Consider the following 12,069-nt stretch of genomic DNA (forward strand, 5'->3'; position numbering starts at 1 on the left):
GGCAAAAGCATTTTACTCAAAGAGAAGCGCTGCTGGAAGGTGATAAAAGTTGGGGTGAAGGGGAGATCCAAGTGTCAATAAGTAACTGGCAAAAAAGTTGCAGGATTCATCCTCTTCAAAAACACAAAGAAGTTTTTTGTTGCTGAACCCAATCCTATGGAAGCCCTAAGCGTCCATGCATTATTATTATTTTTCTTTGCCTTTATTGTTCCCATAGGGAGTGTCCCGCAACTTGTATACATGGTAGAATTTTTGGATATAATTGGGTATATATATTTTGAGTATCTTAGAGAGGCAGAGTCTCTCAGAAGTAAAGATGGGCAGAGGTTCACCGATCTTTTTTTGTTGCTCCCATCAATTTGAAAAATAACTTGTTTCCCTTAAAATTGTACATTTCTTCAGTTTAAACATGTGATATGTTTTCTACGTTGTACTCTGAATAAAATATGTGTTTATGAGATTTGCAGATCATTGCATTCTGTTTTTATTTACATTTTAGATGTCTTTTATGTGTTGATGCTGACAGTTGTGTCTTCCTCATTTTTTTTATTATTAGCTGGAAACCCCTACAGATGCCTTTTCTTTCAGCAGAGGGGAACTTTGAAATTATGGCCCTATGCCATGCATGGGGTTTATTCATGTAAAAAAGGTTCATCAGGTTGCTGGTGTGGCCATCCTTATGGAGGTCTGCAAATAGAGTCTCTGGGTTTTCTCTTGGTCTCGTGCTGTTTTATTTTAAATATCTTTTGGGTAGTTCAGTGGACTGGCCTCCACACTTTGGGTTTGTGTGGGCCTAGGGTTATGGGCCATTTACATCTGTACTTGGGGTTGGGTGTGGATAATCCCTGCTATTGTTTTGGCCAAGACGTTTTCACAGCTTCCTTTTCACACTTCCAACAAGTAGGTCGGCTGGTCAGGTAGAGCTGAATACTCATAAAGCAACTGTTCAGTGGGGATAAAGACATAGCAGTAGAAAGTAAAAGTAATAATAAGTAAGAGTTGAGTAAGAGTAATGAATTTACTTCGGATCTGATTAAACTCAAAGGAAAATCCTGAATTTCACACTGTGTGTGTGTGTGTGTTTGTTTGTTTGTTTGTTTGTTTGTTTGTTTGTTGAGGGTGCACGGTAGTTTAGTGGTTAGGACATTCGCCTCACACCTCCAGGGTTGGGGGTCCGATTCCCACCATGACCCTGTGTGTGCGGAGTTTGCATGTTCTCCCCGTGCTGCAGGGGTTTCCTCTGGGTTCCTCCCCCAGTCCAAAGACATGCATGGTAGGCGGATTGGCATTTCCAAAGTGTCTGTAGTATATGAATAGGTGTATGAATCACTGCGCCCAGGGGCCATCTTCAGTCGTCTTGACTCAGTCTTGCCACTGGATCATGGTGGTCACAGGGAAGTGAGAATGAGGCCGATGCTGCGCAAGTCTTCCTCACTTTAATCCAATTCACGCACAAGTCGAATTCCAGTTGTGTTCTCCATAATGGAGGCAGAAATGGAAACTTCGGTCTTCGTCAAAATCGACGGACAAACTCCTGTGTGTGTGTTGACACGCTTGTTTCTTCCCCCTCTCCAAGACGCTAAAAACATGAGCGGTTGTTGTTCAGACCACTGCAACATATCGTGAGGCTCACAACCTTATTGTACAACATTTAAACTAATTATTACAACTACATATATTCAACAATAACAGGAGAACAGCACCAAAAGTAAAAATACATTTCTGTGATTAAAAATGAACATGAGTAAGAGTAAAAGTATGCCAAGGTAACTATTAAAAGTATTTATTTTCAAAAAGTTACTGAAGTAAATGTAATGAAGTAAATGTAGCGTGTTACTACCTACCTCTGAGTAGCCGTGATAGTCAGGATGTGTAAATCACCTTGTAAATATTCTCTTTCTGTAACAACACATTTGATAAATGTTGCCACATGTTTAAATTAATCCATAAAATGTTTGAATAATTTGTTTAACTTTGATTGATTCACACAGTACGGTGCAAGATAATTCAACTAACTGACATGGAACCAATGTAGGAATTAAGTAAATTCAATGGGCTTTTTTTTTCAGAGTGTGGACATCTGTGTTCACTTAAATAATTTAAAAAACCTCGCTCATTTAAAAAACATTGAACTGAGCTGGGACTCAAACCCCTGCCGCTGGCATGCTAAACCCACACGTTACTGCTGCACTGCCTAAACACACATACATGATGCACATTTTTTACCTATACCACATGACTTTACCACACTCACTCTTGTAATTAGAAACTTTAAATTAGGTTTATCCTACATGTTGATCAGAAACTTATATTTTTATCCAAACCATATGAAATATTTTTTTCTTAAATCTAATCGACCTCACATTCCATTGTTTTCAGGCTCGACAACATTTAATGTGCTTGTTGTAAAACGGTTCTGAGAGAGGTTCACAGATACGCAGGCCAAGCACAAGCATATCATGGTCTTCAGTACAAGAAACCTCACCGTTTGGTTGGTAAAAGTATGCATGTGTATACAGTATATGTCTGGGCAGAACTACTGTATCTACTAGCAAGCCATGTTTATTCAAATGAAACATGACTGCATGACTGCCCCCTATTAGTCCTGTATTTCCTGTATTTCGCAAGCGCGTTATTCTGCATGATACCACATGAAATCGTAGGGTCCCTTTTCTTTCGACACGCATTTTTAATGGCCACATCTGTATTACTCCCAATAGATTGTTTCTCTCCTCAGATTACCTTTAGCTCTGCAAGATAAAGGTAGGAGTGCTTCTTATTTGGTTACCTCAGACAATAATGGCTCATTTGAGGATTAGGATTGCACACATGCTTCATGTTCTCATAAATACTCAAGCCCCATTAATATTCAGTGACAGCGAGTGGTCACCTTGAGTACATTCGGCCCCCAGGTCTCATTTACAGATTCAGCTGGAGAAAGTCGTGACATGGAGCTGTGGTCAGCTATGATGACCATTCACTGACTCAGTACTCATATTCAGATGTCATTTGAGGTTAATGAGTAAAGTTATAATTTAACTCTATAGATAAATCAGTTCTGAACAATTGTAGGTTCTCTGTACTCCATGAAATGTTTTGGAGACATTTGAAACACTGTCCTTTTGAGTTATATTGTTTTGTTAAAGCACATTTTGAATCTGGTGATGCTGTTATCTTCTTTGGACAGTTATTAGGTTACTGTAATTTTCCTCTAAATCCTGAAAATAAAAATGAGCAATACCCTGATGAGACCAGTTTATTTATTCCTGGACTGTGAACCACAACAATGTACCATTAGCTCTGTCAGTATTGTCATTGATGTTAGACACTGTCACTAGATAATCATACACCTTGATATTAATTTCCAATAAATGTGAAATGTGCTTTTGTAATGAATAAGTCTCTCTACTGCTTTCTCTGAAGTGGTTGAATTGTGCATATACATTAATAGCACTGCACAGTGTCGGTAAGATTATATTTAGTGTAAACTTAAAGCAGGGAATAGCAGAATGTTGATTTAAAATTAAAATTCCTGCATTGTAAGACCCTCACTTTTGCAAAATTAGTACATGTTTATACAGTGGGGGATGTAAATATTGGACACACGAACTTTTTTCAGTAAATATATTTCCAACGAGGCTATTCACATAACATTTTCACCATACATCAGTATTAACTCAAGAAATCCGGGAATATAAAGAATTCACAACATTAAAGTCCATAAATTAAGTTATGTGTAATAAAGTGTATCTCTCTGATAGGCTTCAGGCTCCCCATGACCCACTGTAGGATAAGCGGTATGGAAAATGGAAATAGAGATTGTCTAAAATGATTCCATATAGATGGATCAAGGCCAGTTTTATTAAGAAGAGGCTGAACATGTGGTAACTTTGTCACGTCTCGAGACGTAACGAAGATAGGGACGGATGCAAGTGCAGTTCAACAGTTTTATTAAAGAGAGACACAGGCAGGTAAATCCAAATCATAATCCATAAACATAATCCAAAACATGCAAAAGGTCAGGCGATTGGCAAACAGGGTCGAGAAACAAAACAAGAAACATAAACAATGACTAGGAACTGGGAGCGGAAAAACCAGCAATGAACTAAACTAACATGGAACATAACATGGACAAAGACTATGACTATGACTGAGGTAAACTATCGTAAGGAATCTAAACTAAGTATTTTAACTATTCTAATCTACTATACTATATTATTCCGCGCCGTGTGCTGGGAGACATGCGGTATATATACAAAACATAATCAGCGTCAATTGCTGACGGCTGACAGTAATGTAGACACACGTGAAGTAACAGCCAATGACAGAAAAGGGAGGAGACATAACAGAAACATAACAAAAAACACGTGTCCAATGTACACAATGTCACGATTGTCAACAAACAAAAAGCTGCTTAAAGGGGAAACCGTGACAAACTTAGTACTCTGGAACATAAACTGAAATTAAACTCATTCACAGTTGGGTGGCACAGATAGTTCCTAATACCTTCTTCCAAAAAAAAAGCCAGGAATATGTTGTAACAGCTAGAACATTTCAAATGTAGCATGGTCCCAATTAAATTGACTCAAAGGAGCAGTGTTATATATATATATATATATATATATATATATATATATATATATATATATACATACAGTATCTCACAAAAATGAGTACACCTCTCACATTTTTGTAAATATTTGATTATATCTTTTCATGTGACAACACTGAAGAAATGACAGTTTGCTACAATGTAAAGTAGTGAGTGTACAGCTCGTAAAACAGTGTAAATTTGCTGTCCCCTCAAAATAACTCAACACACAGCCATTAATGTCTAAACCGCTGGCAACAAAAGTGAGTACACCCCTAAGTCAAAATGTCCAAATTGGGCCCAATTAGCCATTTTCCCTCCCAGATGTCATGTGACTTGTTAGTGTTACAAGGTCTCAGGTGTGAATGGGGAGCAGGTGTGTTAAATTTGGTGTCATCGCTCTCACACGCCCTCATACTGGTCACTCATGTTCACTCATGAAGTTCAACATGGCACCTCATGGAAAAGAACTCTCTGAGGATCTGAAAAAAAATATTGTTGCTCTACATAAAGATGGCCTAGGCTACAAGAAGATTGCCAAGACCCTGACACTGAGCTGCAACATGGTGGCCAAGACCATACAGCGGTTTAACAGGACAGGTTCCACTCAGAACAGTCATATCCAGAGGTTGTCTTTGGGAAATAGACGTATGAGTGCTGCCAGCATTGCTGCAGAGGTTGAAGGGGTGGGGGGTCAGCCTGTCAGTGCTCAGACCATACGCCGCACACTGCATTAAATTAGTCTGCATGGCTGTCGTCCCAGAAGGAAGCCTCTTCTAAAGATGATGCACAAGAAAGCCCGCAAACAGTTTGCTGAAGACAAGCATACTAAGGATATGGATTACTGGAACCATGTCCTGTGGTCTGATGAGACCAAGATAAACTTATTTGGTTCAGATGGTGTCAAGCGTGCGTGGCAGCAACCAGGTGAGGAGTACAAAGACAAGTGTGTCTTGCCTACAGTCAAGCATGGTGGTGGGAGTGTCATGATCTGGGGCTGCATGAGTGCTGCCGGCACTGGTGAGCTACAGTTCATTGAGGGAACTATGAATGCCAACATGTACTGTGACATACTGAAGCAGAGCATGATCAGTATGCAGTATTCCAGCATGATAATGACCCCAAACACACTCCAAGAAGACCACTGCCTTGCTAAAGAAGCTGAGGGTGAAGGTGATGGACTGGCCAAACATGTCTCCAGACCTAAACCCTATTGAGCATCTGTGGGGCATCCTCAAATGGAAGGTGGAGGAGCACAAAGTCTCTAACATCCACCAGCTCCGTGATGTCGTCATGGAGGAGTGGAATAGGACTCCACTGGCAACCTGTGAAGCTCTGGTGAACTCCATGCCCAAGAGGGTTAAGACAATGCTGGAAAATAATCGTGGCCACACAAAATATTGACACTTTGGACCCAATTTGGACATTTTCACTTAGGGGTGTACTCACTTTTGTTGCCAGCGGTTTAGACATAATGGCTGTGTGTTGAGTTATTTTGAGGGGACAGTAAATTTACACTGTTATACAAGCTGTACACTCACTACTTTACATTGTAGCAAAGTGACATTTCTTCGGTGTTGTCACATGAAAAGTTATAATCAAATATTTACAAAAATGTGAGGGGTGTACTCACTTTTGTGAGATACTGTATGTATATTAATATATGTGGAGATGCATCAATAACGACAGTCGAGTCATGATGTCATTAATCTTTAATCATTAATCATTAGTCAGTGGAGGGGGAAAATAAATAAAAAACTGTTTGCAATCAATAGTGCAAACAGGAGTGGCAGATGGAGCACCATTTACAAGTTGATCAAGTGTAGACAATAAAAAACTGTGAGTTCTGTTTATTGGCACTGATTACCTTACTAAATTAGCAGCTCTTGCCTCCCTAACCCTTGGGTTATATGAAACCAATAAAGCTTCTAAGTGTAGATAATGAACCTGCAGCTTTTTCTGTTCCCACTTACACACAATGCATCTTCCATACTCTCTTTAAACAGAATATTTTATCATTCAACCAAGGTAATGGCTAACCTAAGAGTAGCAACCTTATTTAATGGTGAAGAGCATAATCTAATTATTGACATGATAAAGCAAACTGTTTTGTACACTCATATCGATGACAAGCTGAATAATTACTAAAATATTGCTTATCATGTGTTTAGAACTTATCATTTTAGAGTTAAAAGTTGACACAAAAATAATATATTTTTAGGCAAAGAATTTGATGTCTTCCAAATATAGGGAATTAAGTGCCAATCCTAGCATGAAAATCAAATCCAGCATAGGGTCCATTATGTGTGGAACCTTAACCATGTAGTACAAAATTAAATGGTTCAACAATATTTACTAATTATGAAGGAAATGTGCTAAAAATGTCATCAAGGGGAATATTACATTTACCAAATGAAGCACAATTGACAGTAAATCAGTCACAGAGATCTGCTGACAAAATTCAACAATCTGACCATTCTCACCAAGTTTGCCCCAAGTATCAGTTAAAAACAAGAAGTCCAAATTCATTCAAAAGAAAAGTCTTATTAGACTGAGAGCATACATTCATTAGGGCCAGCTTGACTGCTTCTGTGAAATGTAGGAAATCTTCTGATAGTTGCACTTGTGGTATAATTCATTGTTTATTGCTCTGTGTGTAACTGTTGTTCCTGCTGGTTTCGGAAATCCCGAAACTCTTTTCATGTGACTGTTGGCTTTTCTCTTACCTTCCTTAAGATTAGTTTAATTTGCACATTGTGAAATTATTGCATTGTGGTTCAATGAACCTTTCATGTTTGCATGTATGTGTATATGTATATGTAAAGAAATGTTATGAAACCTTCACAAATAATGAAATTAAAGTTCCCTTTCGAGGGGTTAAGTTGTGTCACACTTGACGCTTTGGGAATGCCCCTTGGCAAAAACGGTGTCTGAATATGTGTGAAATCACCCCAATCTGATTGGCCTACCTCAGTCAGGTGACGAAGTAGAAAAGCATCATGAAGTCTATATAAGGCACTCAAAAACTACATCATTCAGCTTCTTTGTTTTCAGGAAGCGCATGTTTGTGTTCTATGTGTCTTTGTCTCTGTGTCTGCCCTATTGTTTCTCATATTGTTTGTCTGAAAAAAAGTAGGAACTGTGAGCAAGTGTGTCTCGCCATGCTCCCGTTTTCTCACGGAGGATAACAGTCACATTTTCTGTGTTAAATGTTTGGGGGCAGAGCATGCTAGGCAAGTCCTTGAGGGGTCTGTCTGCGTGCACTGTGAGAATTCTCCCTGAAAAAACTCGGAGCTTGGCTGGCTCTCTTCATGAGTGAAGGGAGCTGGGCATCTGTGCCTCATAGTTTGGCACAGATGCAGTCTCAGCTGGATCTGGAGGAAGAGCAAGAGACCCTTTCACTCGCTTTTTCCTCCAGTTCTGAGTCTCCAGTCCCAGCAGGAGCTCGCAGTGCGATTTCTCCTCTGGGACAGGTAAATCAGCCAACCACCTCCACCTCTGAGGAGATGGAGGAGAAAGCACAACCCATGCAACTCTCTAAATCCTATAAAGAGCTGCTAGAGGCTGTGACTAGGGCTGTAGTGAAGTTAAAAATAGAATGGCCAGCTGAGGAGGAGGAGGCGCCTTGTGGTAGACTGGATGAGTGCTTCTTCACAAGTCATAAGAAATTCTTCCCCGCAAAAAACTCCCCTTTTTTCTTGAGCTCCATGCCGAGATGTCGAGATCATGGGAAAAACTGTACTCCAGGTAAGTTTTTAACCCTGCCACGACAACTTATACTACCATTGTTGGGGGAAAAAACGTATGGTTACAGTGTGCTGCTGTGGATTGAAGAGAAGTTGGCTATCTCTTTCCTTGCATGGTAGCACACTTAGAGGGGCCAGTTTTGCCTACGAAGCCATGCAGGGTGTCCTCACAGTTAGTGGGTTAGGCTTATGCAGCAGCAGGTCAGGCTTGTGCTGCTTTGCATCTTCTGAGGAGGGAGAGGACAGAGAGGGGGAGGACAGGGGGGGTGAAAGAGGACAGAGAGAGAGGAAAAAATGCACATTAAATGCACTTATTAAGCATTTGGGCACTGAAGACACCAGTTGGTTAAATTTAGCAAGTGGAATTTGCCCCTATTCATCCATTATGCTTTTCTTCAGCTGTGCAACTTTTCAGGGCCTTTGTTGCTTTATTTTGCACTTCATAATGCGCCACACATTCTCAATCGGAGACAGGTCAGGACTGCAGGCCGGCCATGCTAGCACCTGCACTCTCTGCTTACACAACCATGAGCTTGTAATCTGGGCAGAATGTGGTTTAGCATTGTCCTGCTCTGAATGGCAGCATATGTTGCTCCAAAGTGTGTACATATCTTTCTGCATTAATGGTGCCTTCAAAGATGTGTCAGAGCCCATGGCATGGGTAACTTGCACACCACTATACCATGACAGATGCTGGCTTTTGGACCTGATGCTGATAACAGCTTGGATGTTCCTTTTTCTCTTTGGCCTGGAGAACACAACAGCTGTTTTGTCCAAAAACTACTTGAAATGTTGACTTGTCAGACCACAAAACATGATTCCAATGTGCTACTGTCCATCTCAGATAAGACTGAGCCCAGAGAAATCGGCAATGGCTCTGGACAGTGTTGATGTATGGCTCCTGCTTTGAATAGTAAAGCTTTAACTTGCATCTGTGGATGCAGCGGTGATTGGTGTTGACTGACAAAGATTTACCAAAGTATTCCTGTGGTAACAATTTCTTTTAGAAGCACATGTGCTCCTAATTACAAAAATTTAGGAGCACAGTCAAAAATTTTGTTTTTTTAGGCACATTAATAAGCCACAATATAACACACAAGTAGGCATGAGAAAACGTGAGCTTGTCAATTATGACAGAATTTAGGAACATAGTGTGAGCCATGACACATTAATTTACCTTCTGATAAACTAAATGTAATATGTTCAGATAATTTTACAGGCTGTATGCAAAAAACAACCAATAACCTGTTCCACCTTGTAAACAAATACAATAAACCTCAATGTTCAGTCTTTGAAGTCTGCTCCTCTTAAATATATTTAAAGTTACACTATTAGACATTTTCCACTGTCATGGTTCTGGGTTGGAGTCAGTTCTCAAGCCACTCTGTGTATATTGTGTATGTCTGAATAATCTCATATAGGATGTGACTGGGTGAGTTCATTTACCTGTCAGATGCAAAGCACTTCAGTTTAATGGTGTTCATTAGGGATGCACCGATCAGAATTTTTACGACTGAAACCGATCCAGATACCAATCTTTTTTTTGTTTAAGCTTTAATCAGGAGGTCTGTCATAAACTGTTAAATGTAAGCTCTCTGCTCATGGTCACTGTTAATTGAGTTAAAATAATAGCAGTGAGAAATACTGTTGGTTATTTGATAAATAAACAGCATAAATATATATATTTTTAAATATCTTAAACAATAAGGAGTCCTAATTAAAAGTAGACTAACACAAAAATTATCCATATTAGGAAAAAGGCTGATAGTCTTCTAAGGAGATAGCCAACTAAGCTTAATGTCAAATTGATATTAAATTCAACCCATAGAAATTAAACATTATTTAATTTCTCATTTTAATTTATATTTTATGAAGTTATTATCTATTTTTTATATTAAATGATTTATTTATAACTAAGCACATTTTCTGTCTTTACATTTTAATAGTTTTATTTTAGTTTGTTTATCAGTTTTAGACGGGTTAACCCAGTACAGTGTTGCCATGTTTGCTGATAATATTGTGTTTTTGGGGGGATTAAAACCAAACTTGGAAAATGGAGTCGACTTTCCTAGTGATATCTGGCAACCCTGAGTTTAATTGAAGTGAATGCACTATTAGAGTTAGTGAAGGAGAGCAGCAGCGTGCTGTATGTTTACAGACTGAACAGTTGCTACTCTTGATTATGATGGTGATGAATTACTTAAGAAAGAAGTTAAAACCCACCTTGTAGCGTACGCATTATTATTAATTTACTGTGCTTCTCTGCAGTATTTACACACTTGTTCAGTTGTCTGAGGTGATGAAAAGCAGTGTGAAATTAACTGTTGCACGGTGTAGATATATTTCGGACTTCCTGTAGTTTTTATTCTGATTGTATCATACAACTCCGAACAGGTCACTTGCACTGGTGCGCCTAAATATTTATTCACAGTCGCACAAAGTACTTTTCAATCGCAAATGTGAGTGAAATGGTCGCACTGTAGAGCACTGGGCCCATGTCAGGATATCCATTACAGATTCATGATGGCTTTTTAGACAGTGATGTCTGAGGGATCGGAGATCACGCGCATTCAGAAATGGTTTTCGGCCTTGCCCTTAACGCACAGAGATTCGACTGGATTCCTTGAATCTTTTAATTATATTGTGCACTGTAGAAGGTGAAATTCCCAAAATGCTACCAATTTGTCTTTGGGGAATGTTGTTCTCAAAGTGTTAAATTATTCGCTGACGCATCTGTTGGCAGATTGGCGAGCCTCGACCCATCCTTGCTGTTGATGGACTATGCCTTTTTTGGAGGCTCCTTATATATTATGATTAGACAATTGCCTCACTTGTTTCACATCACCTTCTTATTTCAACTTGTCACATCGCTATTAGTCCTAAATTGCCCCGACCCAACTTTTTTGGAATGAGTTGCATGCATCAATTTCAAAATAAACATTTATCTTTAAAAAAAACTATGCAGTTGATTAGGTAAAACATCAAATACCTTGTCTTTATACGTTTTTGTTTAAATACAAGTCAAAGTATATTTACAAATCACTCCTCTTTGTTTTAATTAGCATATTCCATACTGTCCCAACTTTCGGAATTGTGGTTGTACTTTATTACCTGACTGAGGCAGGCCAATCACATGGGTGTGATTTCACACATAGTCAGACACCGTTTCCGCCAAGGGCAGTTATAAAAGCGTCAAGCGTGGCGCAACGTCTCGTTCCCTTCTCAGGGAACAGGGTTACATACGTAACCTAGATGGTTTCCTGCATTAAAAAAAAACTACTATAAAGAGAAGTAAAAGGCATTAAACTTAAGAAAGTGACTGGTAAGAGTTACTGAGCATCTTGGAGAATCTGCAGCAGTTTTTTTTGGAGACCTATTTCTGCAGGTAAAACCTGACAGCCAGTATTATGTTTTATTATATAATACCATGTTTCCACCCATGTTCCAGGTGGGTGGTTGAGATAATGTACATCGATACCAAGCTGTCATCAAAGACATTTTGAATATTCTAAAATATAAGTTTGTGGTCAAATTCATAATTCAATACATTCAAAGCTAGAATTATTGGCATCCTTCATGTAAGTGGGAAAAGTTGTTGTATAAACTCTCGTTTGCTCTCAGAACAGGTGATGGAACCATTCCTTTGCATGGCCCATTATCATGCTGGAACTAGTCATTATAAGATGCATAAATTGTGGCCATAAAGGGATGCACATGGCCAATAACAATACT

Source organism: Ictalurus furcatus, chromosome 13 (genome assembly GCF_023375685.1).
Source record: "Ictalurus furcatus strain D&B chromosome 13, Billie_1.0, whole genome shotgun sequence".
NCBI classification, from domain to species: Eukaryota; Metazoa; Chordata; class Actinopteri; order Siluriformes; family Ictaluridae; genus Ictalurus; species Ictalurus furcatus.